The sequence below is a fragment of the Mytilus trossulus genome, chromosome 6 (genome assembly GCF_036588685.1).
Source record: "Mytilus trossulus isolate FHL-02 chromosome 6, PNRI_Mtr1.1.1.hap1, whole genome shotgun sequence".
In the NCBI taxonomy this organism is placed as follows: domain Eukaryota; kingdom Metazoa; phylum Mollusca; class Bivalvia; order Mytilida; family Mytilidae; genus Mytilus; species Mytilus trossulus.
Genome location: NC_086378.1, coordinates 25,794,246 through 25,815,969, shown reverse-complemented (window position 1 = coordinate 25,815,969; position 21,724 = coordinate 25,794,246). Strand labels below are relative to the sequence as shown.

General features: G+C 34.1%; 1 protein-coding gene across 1 annotated transcript in view; it reads right to left on the bottom strand.

Moving 5' to 3' along the window:
• LOC134720994 (D(2) dopamine receptor-like) overlaps positions 1 to 21,724 on the bottom strand; it is a 168,448-nt gene that overhangs the window by 127,949 nt on the left and 18,775 nt on the right. Inside the window, exon 3 of the mRNA XM_063583630.1 lies at positions 2,637 to 2,700. The gene's annotated coding sequence lies outside the window, so the exon portion shown is untranslated. The remainder of the gene's footprint in view (positions 1 to 2,636; positions 2,701 to 21,724) is intronic.

Below are 21,724 nucleotides of genomic sequence, written 5' to 3'. Positions count from 1 at the left end.
TTTTAAATATATCTTACAAACTTAGACCAATATACTCTCAATTTGGACTATCGGTATTATTTATAACAAATAAAAGATTTCATATTCCTCAAATTTATACAGTATTACTTCCTTTCTTTTTTGTCTTTACATGAACATAACTTTATTGTTTAAGATAAGGCTGAAGACAGATATCTCTTGTTTCCTTGATTGATCATGTGAAAAATCGAACAAAGATGTTCAAATTTGGTTTCTTGTCCAATCACAAAGCCTTGTTTTCAATATGCGACACGAATGAAAAAAATAAAGCGATGTACGCAACGTATTGTATCAAAATGAATCTTCAATACAAAAAATGATAAGCTTATTGGATTCAAATATTGGATTTAAGTCAAGCTTCAACAAGAAGAGCGATCAGATAAAAATGTAATTATTATTCAAAAGAGAAGGAAATGTCAACATTTGCACTTTTAACATGCATGGTGTGTTGTTTATTTAGATCACTAAGAATAAAATATTGTCGTCTACAATTAATGAAAATTAACGAAAATAATTGGAAAATATTTATCACAAAATTATTTATTGTGCGATAAAAAAATAGTAAGGTATCAATGAATGTTCGTAGCAACATAGATCGCTGATTCAACTTGCACTTTTATATCACAAAATACAAAGATACATGTACTAGGGTTGCAATTACTTCAAGTATCATTACAAACGCGATTCTGGTTAATATAAGATTCGACAGTGACTCTAGAATAAGGTAGATTCATTCAAATCGAAGTTGAAACGTCTAAGAAGAAAAAAAACATTCCAAAAATATTTTTTTAAAGATAAGACTTTTTGACCCCACAAAAAAAAACATCCAAATGCATGTTTAGCATAATGAAAATATAATATTAATCAAGGTATTTTATTTTTAAATGTATCCAAGCATCATTAACATTAAACAGCTTGTCGGCGCTGCTTGTAACTGGTAATGAAGATTTGGACAAATTGAGAAAATGCTCAATTGAATTGTGGTTGGCATCAAATTTAAGAAAGTGCACAGTAAAACGAATTGTTTCTGTAGGAAATGCATATATTTACTTCCGCAAGGACTTTGATAATGAGCAAAACTTTCCATAGAAAGTAGCTGTGAAGTGCTCCGGAAAGACAAAATTAAAACCAATTCAAACGGGAAACTAATGGTCTTATTCATGCCACGATATGTAATTATATAAACTACTGCACCAGATTGGCATTTCGACAATATATGTCCCGTCCATCATGCTCGGGGGGATAAAATATTTATAAAAATAAAATCAAAAAATATACAAACGTTACAGAGGCGATCAACTGAATACCATGGTAAACAGTAAATAGTAAAACTATTTGAAAGATTTTAAAATATACCTTGAAAGGGTATTCATTTTTTCATCCTTTTTAAGTTTTCCAACGGACTCGTATCTCTTAAAGAACCATGTCGTTGACGTAAATATTAAGCATAAAGTTTTACCAAATGTGATTGTTTTTTTATTGTGTAAATTGACTGATTCACCATAAGTTTGACCGCAACAAATGGTCTCGTGGTAGCGTGTTCTCACGAGTTATACAGGTCGTTGGTTCAATTCCCTGCAGAGTCATACCAAATACTTAAAATGTGTTATTTGCTGCTTCTTTTAGAAGTAAAAGAAATCGCTTTTCGTTCCGAAGTCAGAGTAATGTGTCCAGGCAGGGTGACATGTTTTACTGAGGCATGTTTCCTTGTCACCTAGTGCGTAAAATCATCCTTTAAAACTTAGACAGTAACAACTGGTCTTAAAAGAAGTATTTTTGGACAAATCTAATATTTAAACATGTTTAAATAATGCGTAGTGTTTTTATCACATGTTTAATAGTTTAATAATTAGTACAAACATTACATGAAGTCTTTAATTAGTTGTGTTGGTTTAATATGTTTCCAAAGACACAGCTGTGTAAAGACAATGATTATGTATAAAAGAATTATAGCACTTGGTAATAAGGAAATCATATATGGTATACGTTCTATAAATCTTAATACATATCACTGTATGCAACAACCTTTTTTGTATGTCAGTGCGCTTCAAACAGCTTTTAATCAATAGATGGAAAATATGGTACAATTATCGCATCTTTGATGTTTCACGGTTACTTGCAGCATTTACATCATATCATGTCTATCAATTATAACAAACATTTCAGGTTTTAATTTCAACCAGAAAAGACAGGATCGTACAGCGATTCATATTACCATAAAAAATAGTGACAAGGTATTAATTGGATGACAGAAAAATAAACTCAATTAAGATTTCATTTCAAATCCATATCTATAAACGTCTTCTGAAAGCGTAACTGCATCTGGAAAATTTAAGATAATGACACTATTCCTATTTTATCAAAACTAATTGCTCTTTTCAGAACAAGAAAACAGATAGAATTATTATTTATTACTTCTTCGTAAATCAGATGTACTGTCTCATATTGTCGTGGCTAACCTTGGTTAGATAAGAAACATGCAATGACAACAATACTATTCATATAAAAAATTAAGCTTGTCCTTACCGATGATGTTTAAACAGACTATGATAAGAATTTGCAGGATTCTTAAGTTAACAGTCATGCTTATAATAAGTACACACTTAATCTAAACTTACCTTGCTTAGAATTCCTCAATCAATGTCCAATCAAAGTTGAATGGTCTTTATTTCTCTGATCAATCTGTAGAAAATCAATGTTAAATGTTAGAACCAATATTATCTTACATTTAACTAAATTTCCTTCCATTTGACTTATTTTTTCATTCTATTAATTCAATTTGGATTGCTCTGTAAAGTAAATGGATAGTCTGATCGTGGATTTTTTTCTTTACCATAGAATCTACAGATGTAATCGACTCATCGATTTTAATGTTAAGTCTTTACTTACAAAACTAACAGGTTTAAAAACAGTATGTTTCTGATGAACTCAAATATTTATACCACTGTTAATTTGTTGGTCTTAAATTTAAGAACTAGAAAGTCAGTTTTTGTTGTTATTTAATCGTAGAATATGAGTTTTTGGACTATGCAAACAAGCCTTCGTAGAAAATGTAAAGTTGAGCCTTAATTCCAGTTGTTATGTTTGTCTTGTGTATGAAAACTATAGATATAGGGCCCCCATGTAGATATTATGTATTTATACACTTGAGAAATCATAAGAAATACATTCGAAAACATAAGATGACATATAAGAAAACTAGTATTGTTATATAAACAATTAAATTTCTACATTTCTACATAAAGAGAACAATTAAACATATAAATAAACTCCAAAATTTGCTCCTTGGAGAAATACAGGCTATTAAATGTTGTAGGTATTTAGTTTTTCTGTGTGTACATTTTGTGAACACTTGCCAAATATGGTTATCATATACAAGAGATAAAATGTACCATACTAATTATTTGATACGCCAAACGCGCGTTTCGTCTAAGGTAATATATGCCTTGGATAAGAAAATTCTTAATATTTCGAATATTTCATACTTTTGCAAACAGTTAATAATGTATCAAAAAGAGTGGCAGTAAGTGGTAGATAAGTAAGTTTAATCGAGGTATAATGAAGTGATTTGGCAAACATGTCTCCGAGCGTTATTACAGCTTGAGATAATACAACTGCGGCCCAGTGTGTAAAACCAGTGTCAATGAAATGTATATCTTAGATTATAAAAACAAGCAGATTAAGTGTGATTATTATTGAGATATTTAAATAAAGGCAACACCGGTCTTCAAAATTCATAAATCTTATGAAGGAAAACAAATCGGGGTGTCAAACCAAGACAGAGGGAAACAAATCAACTAAATCTGACTTTGCGGTATTGGCTTTGCTCATTGTTGAAGGCCGTACTGTTACCTATAGTTGTTAATGCCTGTGTCATTTTGGTCTTTTGTGGATAGTTGTCTCATTGGCAATCATACCACATCTTCTGTTTTATATTATGATTACTTCGCTTGTCAAAATTGTCATTTAATAATTTAACTCGTCGATATGGTCATTTGATTACTTGGCTTTTTGATTTACCCATATAATTACTTATCTTGCCTTCAAGTCAAATCATAAAATACCGCCCTCCGAGGAAAATTCAAAATGCATAGTACCTACATAAATGGCAAAACCGAAAACTGAAACACATCACCCGAATGGATAAGAACAAAATATTATAGTAATCTGATTACTTAGTTTGTTTATACAGCCTTTGATAGCGTAACCTGTTGATTACGTCAATAATTACCAAGTTTGTCAATAAAGTCATTTGATCACTTATTTATCATTTAACAATTTTAAAGCCAATTTATCGCTTTCCCTGCTAATCTAATAGGTTTTTTTACAAATCTTGTAAATACCTGTTTCAAGTCATGTGATTAAGAAGGTAAACATATAGACATTGTATTCCGGTACTAAAAACTGTGCTAATTTGATCATTGGTTCTTTTAACTGTTATAAAGTTGTCATTTATCATTGAGCTAAACATCTTATTAGTATTATTATTATCACTTTGCTTAAGAATCTATAACCTTCAGCTTGTGGACATGCTGATATATCTAGTCATTTGGTCATCTAGCTTGTTAATTACATTTATTTAATTACTAATCTAGTGAAGTTATTTGTTTTGTAAATTCAGCTAATTGCTCCTCTAGTAATTCTAGTCATATGTGAATGTATGTTGTAAATCTGTTTATCTTAAAGATGGTAATGTCAGTACTTGTCTTGAAAATCTAGATATGGTATCACAAACTTTGTAAATATATTAATTTGATCACTTATGGTTTAAGATCACGTGTGATAACTTAGCTTTGAAATCAAGTCATTTGATAACTGATTTTATATCGGGTCATCTCTCTTACCAAGTTACTTGTTTACAAAGCTCGTAAATTGTATAACTAATTTTATAAATCTAGTCATTTGATTATATCTATTACAATTAACGTCTTTTTGACATGTATATGCTTCATCAATTAACTAATAAGACTAGATAAACTTTGTAAATCTAGTCATGTCATCTCTTGGTTTGAACATTTATTTATGTGATCGCTGATCTTGTTAAGCTATTCTTTTGAAACTTACTATATCAATCTAGTTCCTATGGCAGTTTATGTATTAATGTTATACATTTCTACATATAGCTAGCTATACAAGAGTAAAGTTGATCTATAATCTCTTAACGTTTTAACAAGTCATTTTGTAAGTTAGTTAAGTAAGTGTGTCGCCTCATTTGTACAGTTATCAAAGGTACCAACATTATAATTTTATACGTCAGACGCGCGTTTCGTCTACATAAGACTCATCATTCACGCTTTGATCAATATAGTTATGAAGCCAATCAAGAACAAAGTTGAACAGCATTCAGGACCCAAAATTCCAAAAAGTTGTTCCAAATACGGCTAAAGTAATCTATTTCTAGGATAAGAAAGTCCTTAGTCTTTCGAAAAAAAATTGTAAACAGGAAACTAATAAAAAAAGGTTGATATTCATGTCAGCACCGAAGTGCTGACTACTAGGCTGGTTATACCCTTGAGGACGAAACCTCCGCAAGCAGTGGCATCGAACCAATGGTGTAATAAAAAGTTGTCTTAGGTTTTATTAACTTGTCATTGACTTTCAATTCCTAATTATAGTTATAAGATTGATAGGGTTTAGTAAACCTATTTATTCAGCAATATCCAGCCAGCTGATTACAGTAATATATTTGATTGCTAATCTTGTTTACATTTTCAATGAAATTCATTATATAGCGATTTTATCACATGTTTTGTAAGAATAGTTAGTTGATTACAAGGCTTGATAAAAGTAAAATCACAAAAAATACTGAACCCCGAGGAAAATTTAAAACGAAAAGTGCCTAATCAAATGGCAAAATCAAAAGCTCAAGCACATCAAACGATTGGATAATAAATGTCATATTTTTGACATGGTACAGGCATTTGCATATGTGGAAAATGGTGGATTTAACCTGGTTTTAAAGCTAACTAAACCTTTCACTTGTTTGACAGTCGCATCAGAGTACATTATATTGACAACGTTGTGTGAAAAAAATATAGTTACTAATGAAGGTCGATGGTTTTCTCCAGTAACTTCAGATTCCTCCACCAATAAAAATTGAAATTTAAAATTTACGTTCGCAAAGTTTGCCTGTGTCAAGATAATCCAGTGCAATATATCTTTAAAAATGTCGAAAATGATAACAAAGGGAAGGCGTTACGACAAGGACACATTAAACATAATTATTGTGAGTGAATTAGAGTAAGTGGTTTTATAGAATATGATTCAATTAAGGTTAAACCTTTCCGATCGTTATCTTGTATATGTTTTCTCACCCTGTATATTCATAGAATATTTACTATTGGATATTAGACAACAACTTTTAATCTTTCATCACTATAAATAACCTGCTCTGACTAGTATTTTCAAGACTATATGCGATAAATTGATAGAAATAAGTTGAACTTCTGTATCATTGTGTCTGTTTGGCCGATAGTCATCGAACTTTTCTATTAACCGAATCTCTGTCTGTGTGTCAGTTAACATCAGTGTAAATCAGACAAATTGTGTATCTGATGGTCAATTTACATTACTGTAAATCAGAGATATTGTCGAATGGTCAGTTCAAGGATCCTACTTTATTTATACTCTATGGCTGCATCCGTTATATTTACAACGGTACTGTTAGAACTACTCACAACAGAAAACTAAATCATGCAATTATTTTTGTCTATAATAAGTTATTTTAGCATTACTGATGCAAACATCGAGGTTATAAAGGTTGATGGATACACCGTTCCATAACCTCAAGCGATAAACGCAAAACTGACTTTGACAACCGGGCCAAACAGATTACACTTCGTCTACTTCTTGTTGACATCGTGCATTAATTAACAAAGTTTAGGATAAACTTCTCGAATCTTCAAAAATTCTAATGCATGCGTTATATATTTTAAAAAGATTTCTTTTTAGTTTATTAAAAGTTACGTTTTGTGAACTATGTTGTTCAAATCAAATTGTAATAAAGTGGATATATCATTGCGTTCACTTTCTAAGGAACCGGAAGCCTCGTTGTATTTATTTATGGATATGAAAAACATCATTGATATAGAAATTCAGAATAAAAATATTAAAAAATATAAAAATCTCCGTTCGATTGCTTTACAACATTTATCTAAACATAGCATTGTTGATATGGTAACTGAAATACATCAACGGAAAAAAGAAGGATGCAAATATTAAAACATAGTTCCGACTTCGTCCTTTACGTTCAAAAGTCACGCTACATGTTAACGCCCGATAGCTATGCCTCGTTGGGATGAATTCAACGCCGTCTGCATGAAAACATCAAATTATGGGCGACGAAACCTTACGATAGGTATTCATTGATGTGAAAGGGTACAAATAACAAAAGTGTCATAAATAATACACACCAATTCGACGAAAACTATACTTATCCAATGCATCACAACATTACCATGTTTTGAATTTAATGTACTGTGGATTCTTTTATTTTCGTGGGTACCAATTTTCGTGGATTGAGGAAAACTTACATGTTCGTGGATATTTGATTTCATGGTTTTGCCAAAATCTACATACAAACCTAGTGAAAATTTGTCATTCGTTGAACTTTTAATTTCGTGGTTCAACTGTTCCCACAAAATCCACGAAAATTGGTATCCAACGAATAATAATGAATCCACAGTATGTTTTCCGAATATTTTGCCTTATATATATAATCTTATTTATGAAAGGAAATCAGATATAAATGATAAATTTCCAAAACACTGACAGAAAATTATAAGATTTAAAATCTCGTAATGATCATCCGCAACAGTGTTTATATCGTTGCGACCTTTTCAAAATTCTGGTTTGTCATCCTTTTTTAATAAGATTTATCTAAATTGGTCAAATCATACTAGGGTGATAAAAAATGGGAAATGTTTTGAAACAAAGTTTCAGTCTACATAAATCAGATTTAATTGGTAATTACTCCGGAGTTGAGAAGGAAAATCTCTATAAACATGCATTAACTTGCCAATTACTTTTTAACAATTTCCTGCGACAAGTAATTTGCAAATGTATTCCCTTTAGTTAGCAAACAGTAATTCAGACATTAGTTAGAAATTCAATTTGACATGCGACCCGACTCTTCATGACAATAAATATTCCGGTAATTTTAGCTTCTGTTATAAATAATCCAAAACAAAATCATATATAAACCGGATGCAAATGAAGGTTTTTTTTATAATAATAGTAAGGATTTTGATACGAATAATAATTGAAGAGACAACAAAATTTGCTATTATAAAGATCTAGGACAAGACAAAACAAAATGTTATTTGGAAGATCTATGACATATTAACGCAACAGTAGTTCGCCGCTGTTCAAAAGTCATAAATCGATTAAGAGAAAAAAATCCTATTACAAAACATGTCAATAAGTCTGCTTATGGACGTTAGCTTGTGGTCGTCAGTTAGTTATTATGGTAAACAAAAATTATTTGTCATGTTTTACAGTTAAACACGACAGTCGTATTAATACTTTGTACGTGTAATTCGAATTGAAAGGAAAAATATATATCCGAGACTAAAATTGAGCGGGAATTTCAAACAAGGAAACTATCAATTTTGTGAAGTTACTAGTATTTCCTTGTTTCTCTCTTTTTAATTATGTGGTTTTAAATTTAAATAATTATACAAGTATCATATTTTGGGTTGATTATACATTTAACATTCACTTAATTGTGTATTGTTATTTAGAAGGAAGCTTGTTAATTAATTTACTAAGTAAACTTATAACTGATTTCTGAAATATCCATAGAAATGAATAGGTAACTCCAATATATTTGTAAATGAAAAAACAACATGATAATAAACGGTGTGATATTTATATCACTGATTTTCGAATCAATCATACTGAAATAGAACATTGTAGAATGAGCCAAAGGCTCTATAGATATTTGATGTTTGGATAGAAATGTTATATTTGGAAAATGTAGAACAATATTGAAACCTTTGTTGACAATGAATGATCATTGAACACAATTAACTGATCGTATGCCAATGCTTTAATAAACATGGTGTTTGAAGCTTCCCAATTCAGATCTATAATTATATTTATCTTTAAACCCTTGTTGAATATAAAGTTCGAATAATTCCCTATTCAGATATATGATTATATTAATCTTTAAACCCTTGTTGAATATAAAGATCGGGAACTTCCCTATTCAGATCCATTATTATATCCCGCTTTCAAGAAAGTGTGTTAAGATGTATTGTTATAACCGATTTTTATTGGTGTTTGGTCTCTTTTCATAGCTATTAATGTCTGCAAAGGTTTTAAAGTTTATACATCAGACTTCTGTTCTAATAACAAAAACTATTGCGTTTTACTTGAGACATAAGTACAATTATACTGCATAGAAATAATTGATATTGATTCTGCATGGTTTAGATCAACATTACGGTAACGGAAATCACATAATGTTTTCTCAACACAATAGGATGCTAAATGATTGGTTTAAAAATTACCAAATAAATCAAATAAAATACCAATATGATATACATCGGATCAATATCATAGCACTGACCACTGATCAGAACGTCTGAGGTCACGTTTACTATTGGATGATGAAATGAACTCACACCACATGTACATCTTCCTATATCTATCTTAGGCCATGTTCACATTGACCTAAATTCGGTGTTGTGTTAGTGTAATTCACACGTAAACTAAACACAATTGCGTTCCCATTGATAAAACTCAATGTTTACATGTAGTTTAAATCATGTTTTATCTACACACAGTCGATAGTCAATTTAGGCCTTGTGTAGGTTAAGTGTACACAAAACTAGGCATTTAGGACATTAGTTTTAAAAATACTGTGTATATATTTAAAGAGGAAACTATTTTTGAGTAAAATTGATATTTTTGATAATAATAAGTATAGTTCTTTACAGAAATTGTTGTCTAAATATTACAGATTTTTTTTTGTAAAAAAAAACTAACGTACTTTATTAACCCTTGATCAAGACTCAAAGCAGCATCATTGCCGAACCCATAAGGCAGCAAACAATTGATTTTCAAGGGGGACTATTATAGTTGAGTATAAAACATAAAGGCAAAGGGGTTGGGGTGGTGAGCTATGGATTTTGTTTTGGAAACAAAAAATGTTTCCAGTTTTTGGCCCTGAAAAAACTTTTGTTTGTTTCACCCTCAGCTGCCACTATATATAATGCTAAAATTGATTTCGACATGTCACCAAAATTTGTGCTGAAAAAAATCAATAGCCCACGCCACCTAAAATTTTGAATTCAGTTTTACGTAATGAACATTTAAATGAAATATAGTTTACAAGTGGGAACAAATCTTATGTACAGGTAGCTAAACAAGGTGTATAGATGTGAACAAATGTAATGTGAAACCAGTGTACACTACACTAAACTAATTGTAAACATGTTTACTCTACACGGCGTTTGGTGTGAACACGGCCTTAGCTTTGCAAGTAAAGATATAATAAACATTTATTTCGAACGCCAAAATCACTAACTACTCGTCGAGATAACACTCTAATTCTGCTGAATAAATCAGCCATCACACAGTGGAGTCTACCAGTAGTGTACCATCATATATCCATCATTGAGTTATCTACGTAACACACCACTATAAAACAATGGTATCCTCCAGTAGTGAACCACAAGGTAACCGCCATTGAGTTTTCTACGTGACGCACTACTATGAATTAGTGGGGTCTTCAAGTAGTGTACCACTATATAGCCCCATTAAGTTATCTAAGTAACGTACTACCACGAAACAGTGAAATCCTCCAGTAGTGTACCAATATTTTGCCACCATGGAGTTAATTACGTAAAGTATCACCATAAAACAGTGGAGTCTATCAGTAAGTATACTATCATATAGCCAACGTGGAGTTATCCGTGAATCAAATTTTCATTATGTCTTCCGATGTGAAGTCTTCCAGTAGTGTACTACCATGTATTCGTCATGGAGTTGTCCATAAAACGTACAACCGTAAACCAATTAAGTATTTCAGTAGTATACTATAATGTAGCCGCCATGGAGGTATTAACGTAATGTATTATCATGAAAAAATAGAGTCTTCCAGTAATGTACCATCAGAAAACCGCCATTGAGTTATCAACGTAACGCGCAACTTTGAAATGGTGGAGTCTTCCAGTACTGTACCACCATGTAGACACAGAGGCGTTGTCCATGTAACCGTGCCGCATGAAATTGTGGAGTCTTCCAGATTGTACCACCATGTAGCCACAGATGGGTTGTCCATGTAACCGTGCCGCAGGAAATGTTGGAGTCTTCCAGTATTGTACCACCATGTAGCCGTGGTGGAGTTGTCCATGTAGTGTACAACTTTCAAATACTATACAGTGTATGGGAGAAAGTTATCCCAAATAAATAGCAACATGTTTTAATAGTCATCTGATGAAGGCAAAACCTTATAAAAAAGGAGTGTAGTTTAAATCCCAATTAACTATCAACAATTGAACCAGGACGAGGATTTTAACAAATTTATATCTCCGTACAAACTTCAAAAACGATCAAAACCAATGTTGAATAGCAATATATTAAAGGACCAGGCATTATAAACTATGAAACAGTTCAAAAATAAACGTTTTGATTTAAAGAAAAAATCCGAAACCGAGGAACATTCACAGCAGACAGCATCCAACAACAAACAATGTCTTGAATGCCTAACACATAAAAAGGAAGATGTGGTATGATTGCCAATGACACAACTGTCCACAAGAGACCAAAATGATACAGACATTAACAACTATAGGTCACCGTACAGTGTTCAACAATGAGCAAAGCCCACACCTCATAGTCAGCTATAAACGGCCCTCATAAGACAATGTAAAACAATTCAAACGAGAAATCTAACGGCCTTATTTATATAAAAAAAATAACATTTCTTTAGGTGGATATGCACACAAAGAATATGGATAATGTAAACATATGTTTGTTTGTCAAACGTCATGGTCAATGCTTGTATTAAAACAATAACTAAAAGCAAAATAGAACACACGTACAATATAACATAACGTTTGTCAAGGCCAGAGAAAACACGGGAAAAGGATTTGAAATTTCGCTTAAACAAGCATTCAATATTTGTAGTATGCATGGTTTACGTTGCACAACTTGAAAAAAATCTACAAATAAACTATTGGAGTTAATTAGCATATAATGTATCACCAACCAGTGAAAACAGGGTGAGATTCAGTAACGATAATATAACTGACAAAGTTTCAATAAATTTCTCATTATCCTATTTATATTAGCCTAATAAATGTTTGATTGCTTTCTTGGAAGGGGAATTTGTAGCATTTACTGCAATAACATGAACAAATTGGATTTGAATGTTTGGTTATATTAAACGGGACTTGTTTTTCTATGGCGATAACTTGATCAATTAAGTATTGATCGCTGCTGGTATTAATAAAACTGTCCTTATTTCTCCAAGTGTCCATTAAATTTTTACTTCTAAATACTTCATGCTAATTTTATATGAAAAGGAGCCGTTATATTTATGTGGGAGGAAATATGGAATCACCATGGACTTGACACATATTCATACTTTCACATCGAACTATATGTACGTTCTTAATTCTCATTATTTCCACTGGCATATTATAACGTCAACAATGAACTGTAGGTTTTTGCAAGGGATTCCAGTTTTGGAAAGCCCATCTTACGTTTTCAATACTATATTTCCGTAGCAATATCAATTATTTAAAAAAATTAAAAAGAGTATTAACAAAAATACCGTACAACAAGTTCATTTTGAAAGGGACACGAAGTCCAAAAATGACAAAATAATACGTTAGACTATTCCAACTAAAATGGTACAGGCATTTTTCGAAGAAAATGGTTTTCAATCACATTTAAATCTAGGATAATAAATATGCAGTAACTTGTTGTCATTGAGTACCAGTAGGGATACAGTAAGCGTTTGATATTACACGTGTATGTCTCGTGTACATGAAATGATCGCAATCGGATTGGAAAGTTTGAAAAACAAATATAAAACAGAAGCTGTGGTATGACTGCTAATGAGACAACTCTCCACAAGGGGCGAAATGAAACAGAAATTAACAACTTTAGGACACTGTACTTCTTAGGTTTTTGGCTTATATTTAAAGTAGGTATGGTATATCTTCCAACATATCTAATACATATAGTTATAATATCAGATTATTACATGGCATTTTTCATATCGCATGTATTATCAGCCCTAGGTTCAATATCAGCCCAAAAGCCGCATGGCTCGAGGGCTGATATTGACCAAGGGCTGATAATACATGCGAAATGAAAAATGACATGTTATGATCTTTTTATCATATGCTTCAACGATGGAGAAAAATCACAGATTCATTTATTGATCCTTTTACTTGGTTCCCAAATAGAAGTTCAAAGAGTGAAAAGTTCACAGACCTGGGATCCCAAATTTAGTACATTCGATATGAAATCCTTCTATCATATGCCTAAGCAGAGAAGAAAAACATTTAGATTTTTACGAAACGACAAAAAAAAATTCAAAAATATACATAATGAACACTGTTTGGAAAAGTCATTTTTTTTTTAAAAGTAACTTTCTAACGAATTATGTTTGAAACTTTTAAAAAAGGCTTTTAATTAATAATTTGATTGTTGTTCATATCAGCCCGCTAAGCACCAATTCGAAAAATATGGAATTTACGTTAATTTAATGCTTTTATCATACAGTAAAAATCATATGTTATTTAGTCTAAGTATATGATAATATATCTTATAACATGGACCTAGCTGCAGTATGATATATAAGCCATGATAGGTATAACCGTCATATTATATCGTCCAAGACAGGTATAACCGTCATAATGTATCGTCCAAGAAAGGCATAACCGTCATATGAAATCTTTCAATACAGGCATAACTGTCATATGATATCTTTCAAGACAGGTATATTCGTCATATGATATCTTCCAAGAAAGGTAAAACCGTCATATGATATATTTCAATACAGATATAACCGTCATATAATATCGTCCAAGAAAGGTATTGTCGTTACATGATATCACAGAAGATAGGTATAATCGTATTACATTTCTGTACTAAACAAACATCTGACTAAATAAATCAAGTCGTTATATAACTTTTTACACAACAGGTCTAGCCATGATATTACATGTGCTATATTTATTACATCGTTTGATGGTTACTAGTATTTACGTAATGTGTGACAAGTCTGACAAGTCTACGAGGAGATTGTTTAGAACCTCTTTCTCTATCATTGTCATCTAATGTTATACAGAAAGTATGCTTTAGTAATTCACAATATCGTAAATAGTTCCCGAATGACTTCTTAGGATAAACAAGCTGGCAAATTTAATTTCTCGGAGGAAAGCATATTGATGTATTTACTACGTAATGGTTATGGCATTATAACGATACTTTATTAATCAACTTCACTCATAATCAAATAATAACAAACAATATAAAAAGCGTTATACACATGGAAATAGAATTCAGTTCTTCCCTTAATGGATTAAATATTAAATCAAAACCATACATATTACTTAATATCACTTACAGTAAAAACATGTACATAAGGGATATACGAAAAGAGTTTAAATATGAATTTAAGTAGATTGTAATAATATCTAATTCAAGTGTATTTTAAAACTACATTTCTCAAAAATTACTTTCACCATTTAAGTATATGAAAAAAGTACGTTTTTCCGTATAAAAAAATAAGAAGCTATCGAGAACGCAATTAGATTTGAGAGTTGAAGAAAGACTGACACACCATGTATAAGTGTAGCCAATTCAGTACAAGTTCAAGAAGGCCTGATAACACCATGTGCTAAATACAAACCACAAATTCTTCAAAAAGAGAGCGCTAGATTGTAATGGGATAACATCACAGATCTACCTACTACACAGGACTCGGTCAGAATGCTCTCATATCACAGAATGACATACAGCGGACTGGATCAAACATATATAACAACATAAAGCCATTAAATACAGAGAACTGGGCAAGAATGATATAACAAAACATACCTACAACACAAAGGAATGTTTCGGACTGGAATAACATTCAGACCCATAACTAACAGATGATTTGACCAGACCAGAATAATATCACAGACCCACATCATACAGAGGACTTGACAAGACTAAGATAACACCACACACCAATACATTACAGAGGACTAGATCAAACTGTGATAACATTACAGACCAATACAATACAGAGTCCTGGGTCAGTCTTGGATTTCATCACAGACCCATTAGACTTAGATAACACCGTATAACCATAACAAACAGAGGTCTAAATCAGTCTTAGATAACACCATCAACCTATAACAAACAGAAGACTTGATCATACTGAAAAACATCATAGGCCTTTATAATACAGATGACTGGATCAGACTGAGATAATATCACACACTCATAAAGAACAGAGGACTGCGCAACACGGAAATACACTACAGACCTATACAATACAGAGGACTGTATCAAGCTGATATAACACCAAAGCCTCATTCCATACGGAGGACTATATTCGGCTGATTTAACATCACAGACCCATTCTATACAGAGAACTGGATCAGGCTGATGTAACACCACAGACCCATTCAATATAGAGGACTGTATAACACCACAGACCCATTCCATATAGCGGATTGTATCAGAGTGAGATGAGACCACGGAACAATAACAAACAGAGAACTGGACAAGACTGAGAAATACCACAGACCCATACAATACAGACGACTGGGTCTGACTGAGATGACATCACAGACCCATGCAATATATAGGACTGTATCAGGCTGATATAACACCACATAACCATACAATACAGAGAATTGGACAAGACTGAAATAACACCACATACCAATAACATATAGAAGACCGTATCAGGCTGATATGCATATAACACAACAGAACCATACAATAAAGAGAACTATCTCAGACTGTGATGAAACCACAGACCAATAACATACAGAGGACTTGATCAGACTGAAAAAAAGACCACAGACCCAAAACATACAGAAGATTGTATTAGGTTGACATAACACAACATAATCATACAATACAGAGGCTGGACAAGACTGAGATCACACCACAGACCAATAACATACAAAGTATTGTATCAGGCTGATATAACATTACAGATCCGTGTAATAAAACTAGTTTTGGCAAAATCACTTTTACCATTTCAGTATATGGGGAATAAAATACTATCTCAACAGAATAAGAAGCTTTTGAGGAAACAATTAGACTAATCAATTGAAGAAAGACTGATAGACCTATCCAAACGCCGTCAATACAAAACAAATTCAAAAAGGTCTAACAACACTTGTTCACAACTAGTAACATGGTGAGATAAAACCACAAATTCTTCAAACAGATAGGGTTAAATTGGACTGGGATAACATCACATACCTACCTACTACAGAGGACTTGAACAGTCTTCTTACACCACAGACTAAGTGTACATCGGACTGGATCAACAGACCCATTAAAGACTGAGAATTGGACAATACTGATATAACACAACAGACCCATAACATACTAAAGACTATCAGACTGAACAAAACAACACAAACCAATTCCATAAAGTGGGCTGTATCTATCAGGCTGCAATAAAACCCCAGACTCATGCAATATAGATGACTATATCAGGATGGCATAACACAACAGGTCCATACAATACAGAGGACTATATCAGGCTGATATAACATTACAGGTCCATACGATACAGAGGACTATATCAGGATGATATAACACTACAGGTCCATACGATACAGAGGACTATATCAGGTTGATATAACACCAGAGGTCTATACGATACAGAGGACTATATCAGGCTGGTATAACACTACAGGTCCATACAATACAGAGGACTATATCAGGCTGATATAACACCACAAACCCATTCCATACAGAGGGCTATATCAGGCTGGTATAACACTACAGACCCATTCCATACAGAGGACTATATCAGGCTGATATAACACTACAGACCCATTCCATACAGAGGACTATATCAGGCTGGTATAACACTACAGACCCATTCCATACAGAGGACTATATCAGGCTGATATAACACCAGAGGTCCATACAATACAGAGGACTATATCAGGCTGATATAACACCACAGGTCCATACAATACAGAGGACTATATCAGGCTGATATAACACCACAGGTCCATACGATACAGAGGACTATATCAGGCTGGTATAACACTACAGGTCCATACGATACAGAGGACTATATATATCAGGCTGATATAACACCAGAGGTCCATACAATACAGAGGACTGTATCAGGCTGATATAACACTACAGGTCCATACAATACAAAGGACTATATCAGGCTGATATAACACTACAGGTCAATACAATACAGAGGACTGTATCAGGCTGGATAACACTGCAGGTACATACAATACAGAGGACTATATCAAGCTGATATAACACCAGAGGTCCATACAATACAGAGGACTGTATCAGGCTGATATAACACTACAGGTCTATACAATACAGAGGACTATATCAGGCTGGTATAACACTACAGGTCCATACAATACAGAGGACTATATCAGGCTGATATAACACTACAGGTCCGAACAATACAAAGGACTATATCAGGCTGATATAACACCAGAGGTCCATACAATACAGAGGACTATATATATCAGGCTGGTATAACATTACAGACCCATTCCATACAGAGGACTATATCAAGCTGATATAACACTACAGGTCTATACAATACAGAGGACTATATCAGGCTGGTATAACACTACAGGTCCATACAATACAGAGGACTATATCAGGCTGATATAACACTACAGGTCCATACGATACAGAGGACTATATCAGGCTGATATAACACCAGAGGTCCATACAATACAGAGGACTGTATCAGGCTGGTATAACACTACAGGTCCATACAATACAAAGGACTATATCAGGCTGATATAACACTACAGGTCCATACGATACAGAGGACTATATATATCAGGCTGATATAACACCACAGACCCATTCCATACAGAGGACTATATCAGGCTGGTATAACACTACAGACCCATTCCATACAGAGGACTATATCAGGCTGATATAACACTACAGACCCATTCCATACAGAGGACTATATCAGGCTGGTATAACACTACAGACCCATTCCATACAGAGGACTATATCAGGCTGATATAACACCAGAGGTCCATACAATACAGAGGACTATATCAGGCTGATATAACACCACAGGTCCATACAATACAGAGGACTATATCAGGCTGATATAACACCACAGGTCCATACGATACAGAGGACTATATCAGGCTGGTATAACACTACAGGTCCATACGATACAGAGGACTATATATATCAGGCTGGTATAACACCAGAGGTCCATACAATACAGAGGACTATATATATCAGGCTGGTATAACATTACAGACCCATTCCATACAGAGGATTATATCAAGCTGATATAACACTACAGGTCTATACAATACAGAGGACTATATCAGGCTGGTATAACACTACAGGTCCATACAATACAGAGGACTATATCAGGCTGATATAACACTACAGGTCCATACGATACAGAGGACTATATCAGGCTGATATAACACCAGAGGTCCATACAATACAGAGGACTGTATCAGGCTGGTATAACACTACAGGTCCATACAATACAAAGGACTATATCAGGCTGATATAACACTACAGGTCCATACGATACAGAGGACTATATATATCAGGCTGATATAACACTAAAGGTCCATACGATACAGAGGACTATATCAGGCTAGTATTACACTACAGGTCCATACGATACAGAGGACTGTATCAGGCTGGTATAACACTACAGGTCCATACAATACAAAGGACTATATCAGGCTGATATAACACCAGAGGTCCATACGATACAGAGGACTGTATCAGGCTGGTATAACACTACAGGTCCATACAATACAGAGGACTATATCAGGCTGATATAACACTACAGGTCCATACGATACAGAGGACTATATATATCAGGCTGATATAACACTACAGGTCCATACGATACAGAAGACTATATCAGGCTGGTATAACACTACAGGTCTATACGATACAGAGGACTATATCAGGCTGATATAACACCAGAGGTCCATACATAACAGAGGACTGTATCAGGCTGATATAACACCACACACCCATTCCATACAGAGGACTATATCAGGCTGGTATAACACTACAGGTCTATACGATAGAGAGGACTATATCAGGCTGATATAACACCAGAGGTCCATACAATACAGAGGACTGTATCAGGCTGATATAACACCACAGACCCATTCCATACAGAGGACTATATCAGGCTGGTATAACACTACAGGTCCATACAATACAGAGGACTATATCAGGCTGGTATAACACTACAGGTCTATACGATACAGAGGACTATATCAGGCTGATATAACACCAGAGGTCCATACAATACAGAGGACTATATCAGGCTGGTATAACACTACAGGTCTATACGATACAGAGGACTATATCAGGCTGATATAACACCAGAGGTCCATACAATACAGAGGACTGTATCAGGCTGGTATAACACTACAGGTCTATACGATACAGAGGACTATATCAGGCTGGTATAACACTACAGGTCCATACAATACAGAGGACTATATCAGGCTGATATAACACTACAGGTCCATACGATACAGAGGACTATATCAGGCTGATATAACACCAGAGGTCCATACAATACAGAGGACTGTATCAGGCTGGTATAACACTACAGGTCCATACAATACAAAGGACTATATCAGGCTGATATAACACTACAGGTCCATACGATACAGAGGACTATATATATCAGGCTGATATAACACCACAGACCCATTCCATACAGAGGACTATATCAGGCTGGTATAACACTACAGACCCATTCCATACAGAGGACTATATCAGGCTGATATAACACTACAGACCCATTCCATACAGAGGACTATATCAGGCTGGTATAACACTACAGACCCATTCCATACAGAGGACTATATCAGGCTGATATAACACCAGAGGTCCATACAATACAGAGGACTATATCAGGCTGATATAACACCACAGGTCCATACAATACAGAGGACTATATCAGGCTGATATAACACCACAGGTCCAGACGATACAGAGGACTATATCAGGCTGGTATAACACTACAGGTCCATACGATACAGAGGACTATATATATCAGGCTGGTATAACACCAGAGGTCCATACAATACAGAGGACTATATATATCAGGCTGGTATAACATTACAGACCCATTCCATACAGAGGACTATATCAAGCTGATATAACACTACAGGTCTATACAATACAGAGGACTATATCAGGCTGGTATAACACTACAGGTCCATACAATACAGAGGACTATATCAGGCTGATATAACACTACAGGTCCATACGATACAGAGGACTATATCAGGCTGATATAACACCAGAGGTCCATACAATACAGAGGACTGTATCAGGCTGGTATAACACTACAGGTCCATACAATACAAAGGACTATATCAGGCTGATATAACACTACAGGTCCATACGATACAGAGGACTATATATATCAGGCTGATATAACACTAAAGGTCCATACGATACAGAGGACTATATCAGGCTAGTATAACACTACAGGTCCATACGATACAGAGGACTGTATCAGGCTGGTATAACACTACAGGTCCATACAATACAAAGGACTATATCAGGCTGATATAACACCAGAGGTCCATACGATACAGAGGACTGTATCAGGCTGGTATAACACTACAGGTCCATACAATACAGAGGACTATATCAGGCTGATATAACACTACAGGTCCATACGATACAGAGGACTATATATATCAGGCTGATATAACACTACAGGTCCATACGATACAGAAGACTATATCAGGCTGGTATAACACTACAGGTCTATACGATACAGAGGACTATATCAGGCTGATATAACACCAGAGGTCCATACATAACAGAGGACTGTATCAGGCTGATATAACACAACACACCCATTCCATACAGAGGACTATATCAGGCTGGTATAACACTACAGGTCTATACGATAGAGAGGACTATATCAGGCTGATATAACACCAGAGGTCCATACAATACAGAGGACTGTATCAGGCTGATATAACACCACAGACCCATTCCATACAGAGGACTATATCAGGCTGGTATAACACTACAGGTCCATACAATACAGAGGACTATATCAGGCTGGTATAACACTACAGGTCTATACGATACAGAGGACTATATCAGGCTGATATAACACCAGAGGTCCATACAATACAGAGGACTGTATCAGGCTGGTATAACACTACAGGTCTATACGATACAGAGGACTATATCAGGCTGGTATAACACTACAGGTCTATACGATACAGAGGACTATATCAGGCTGATATAACACCAGAGGTCCATACAATACAGAGAACTGTATCAGGCTGATATAACACCACAGACCCATTCCATACAGAAGACTATATCAGGCTGGTATAACACTACAGGTCTATACGATACAGAGGACTATATCAGGCTGATATAACACCAGAGGTCCATACAATACAGAGGACTGTATCAGGCTGATATAACACCACAGACCCATTCCATACAGAGGACTTTATCA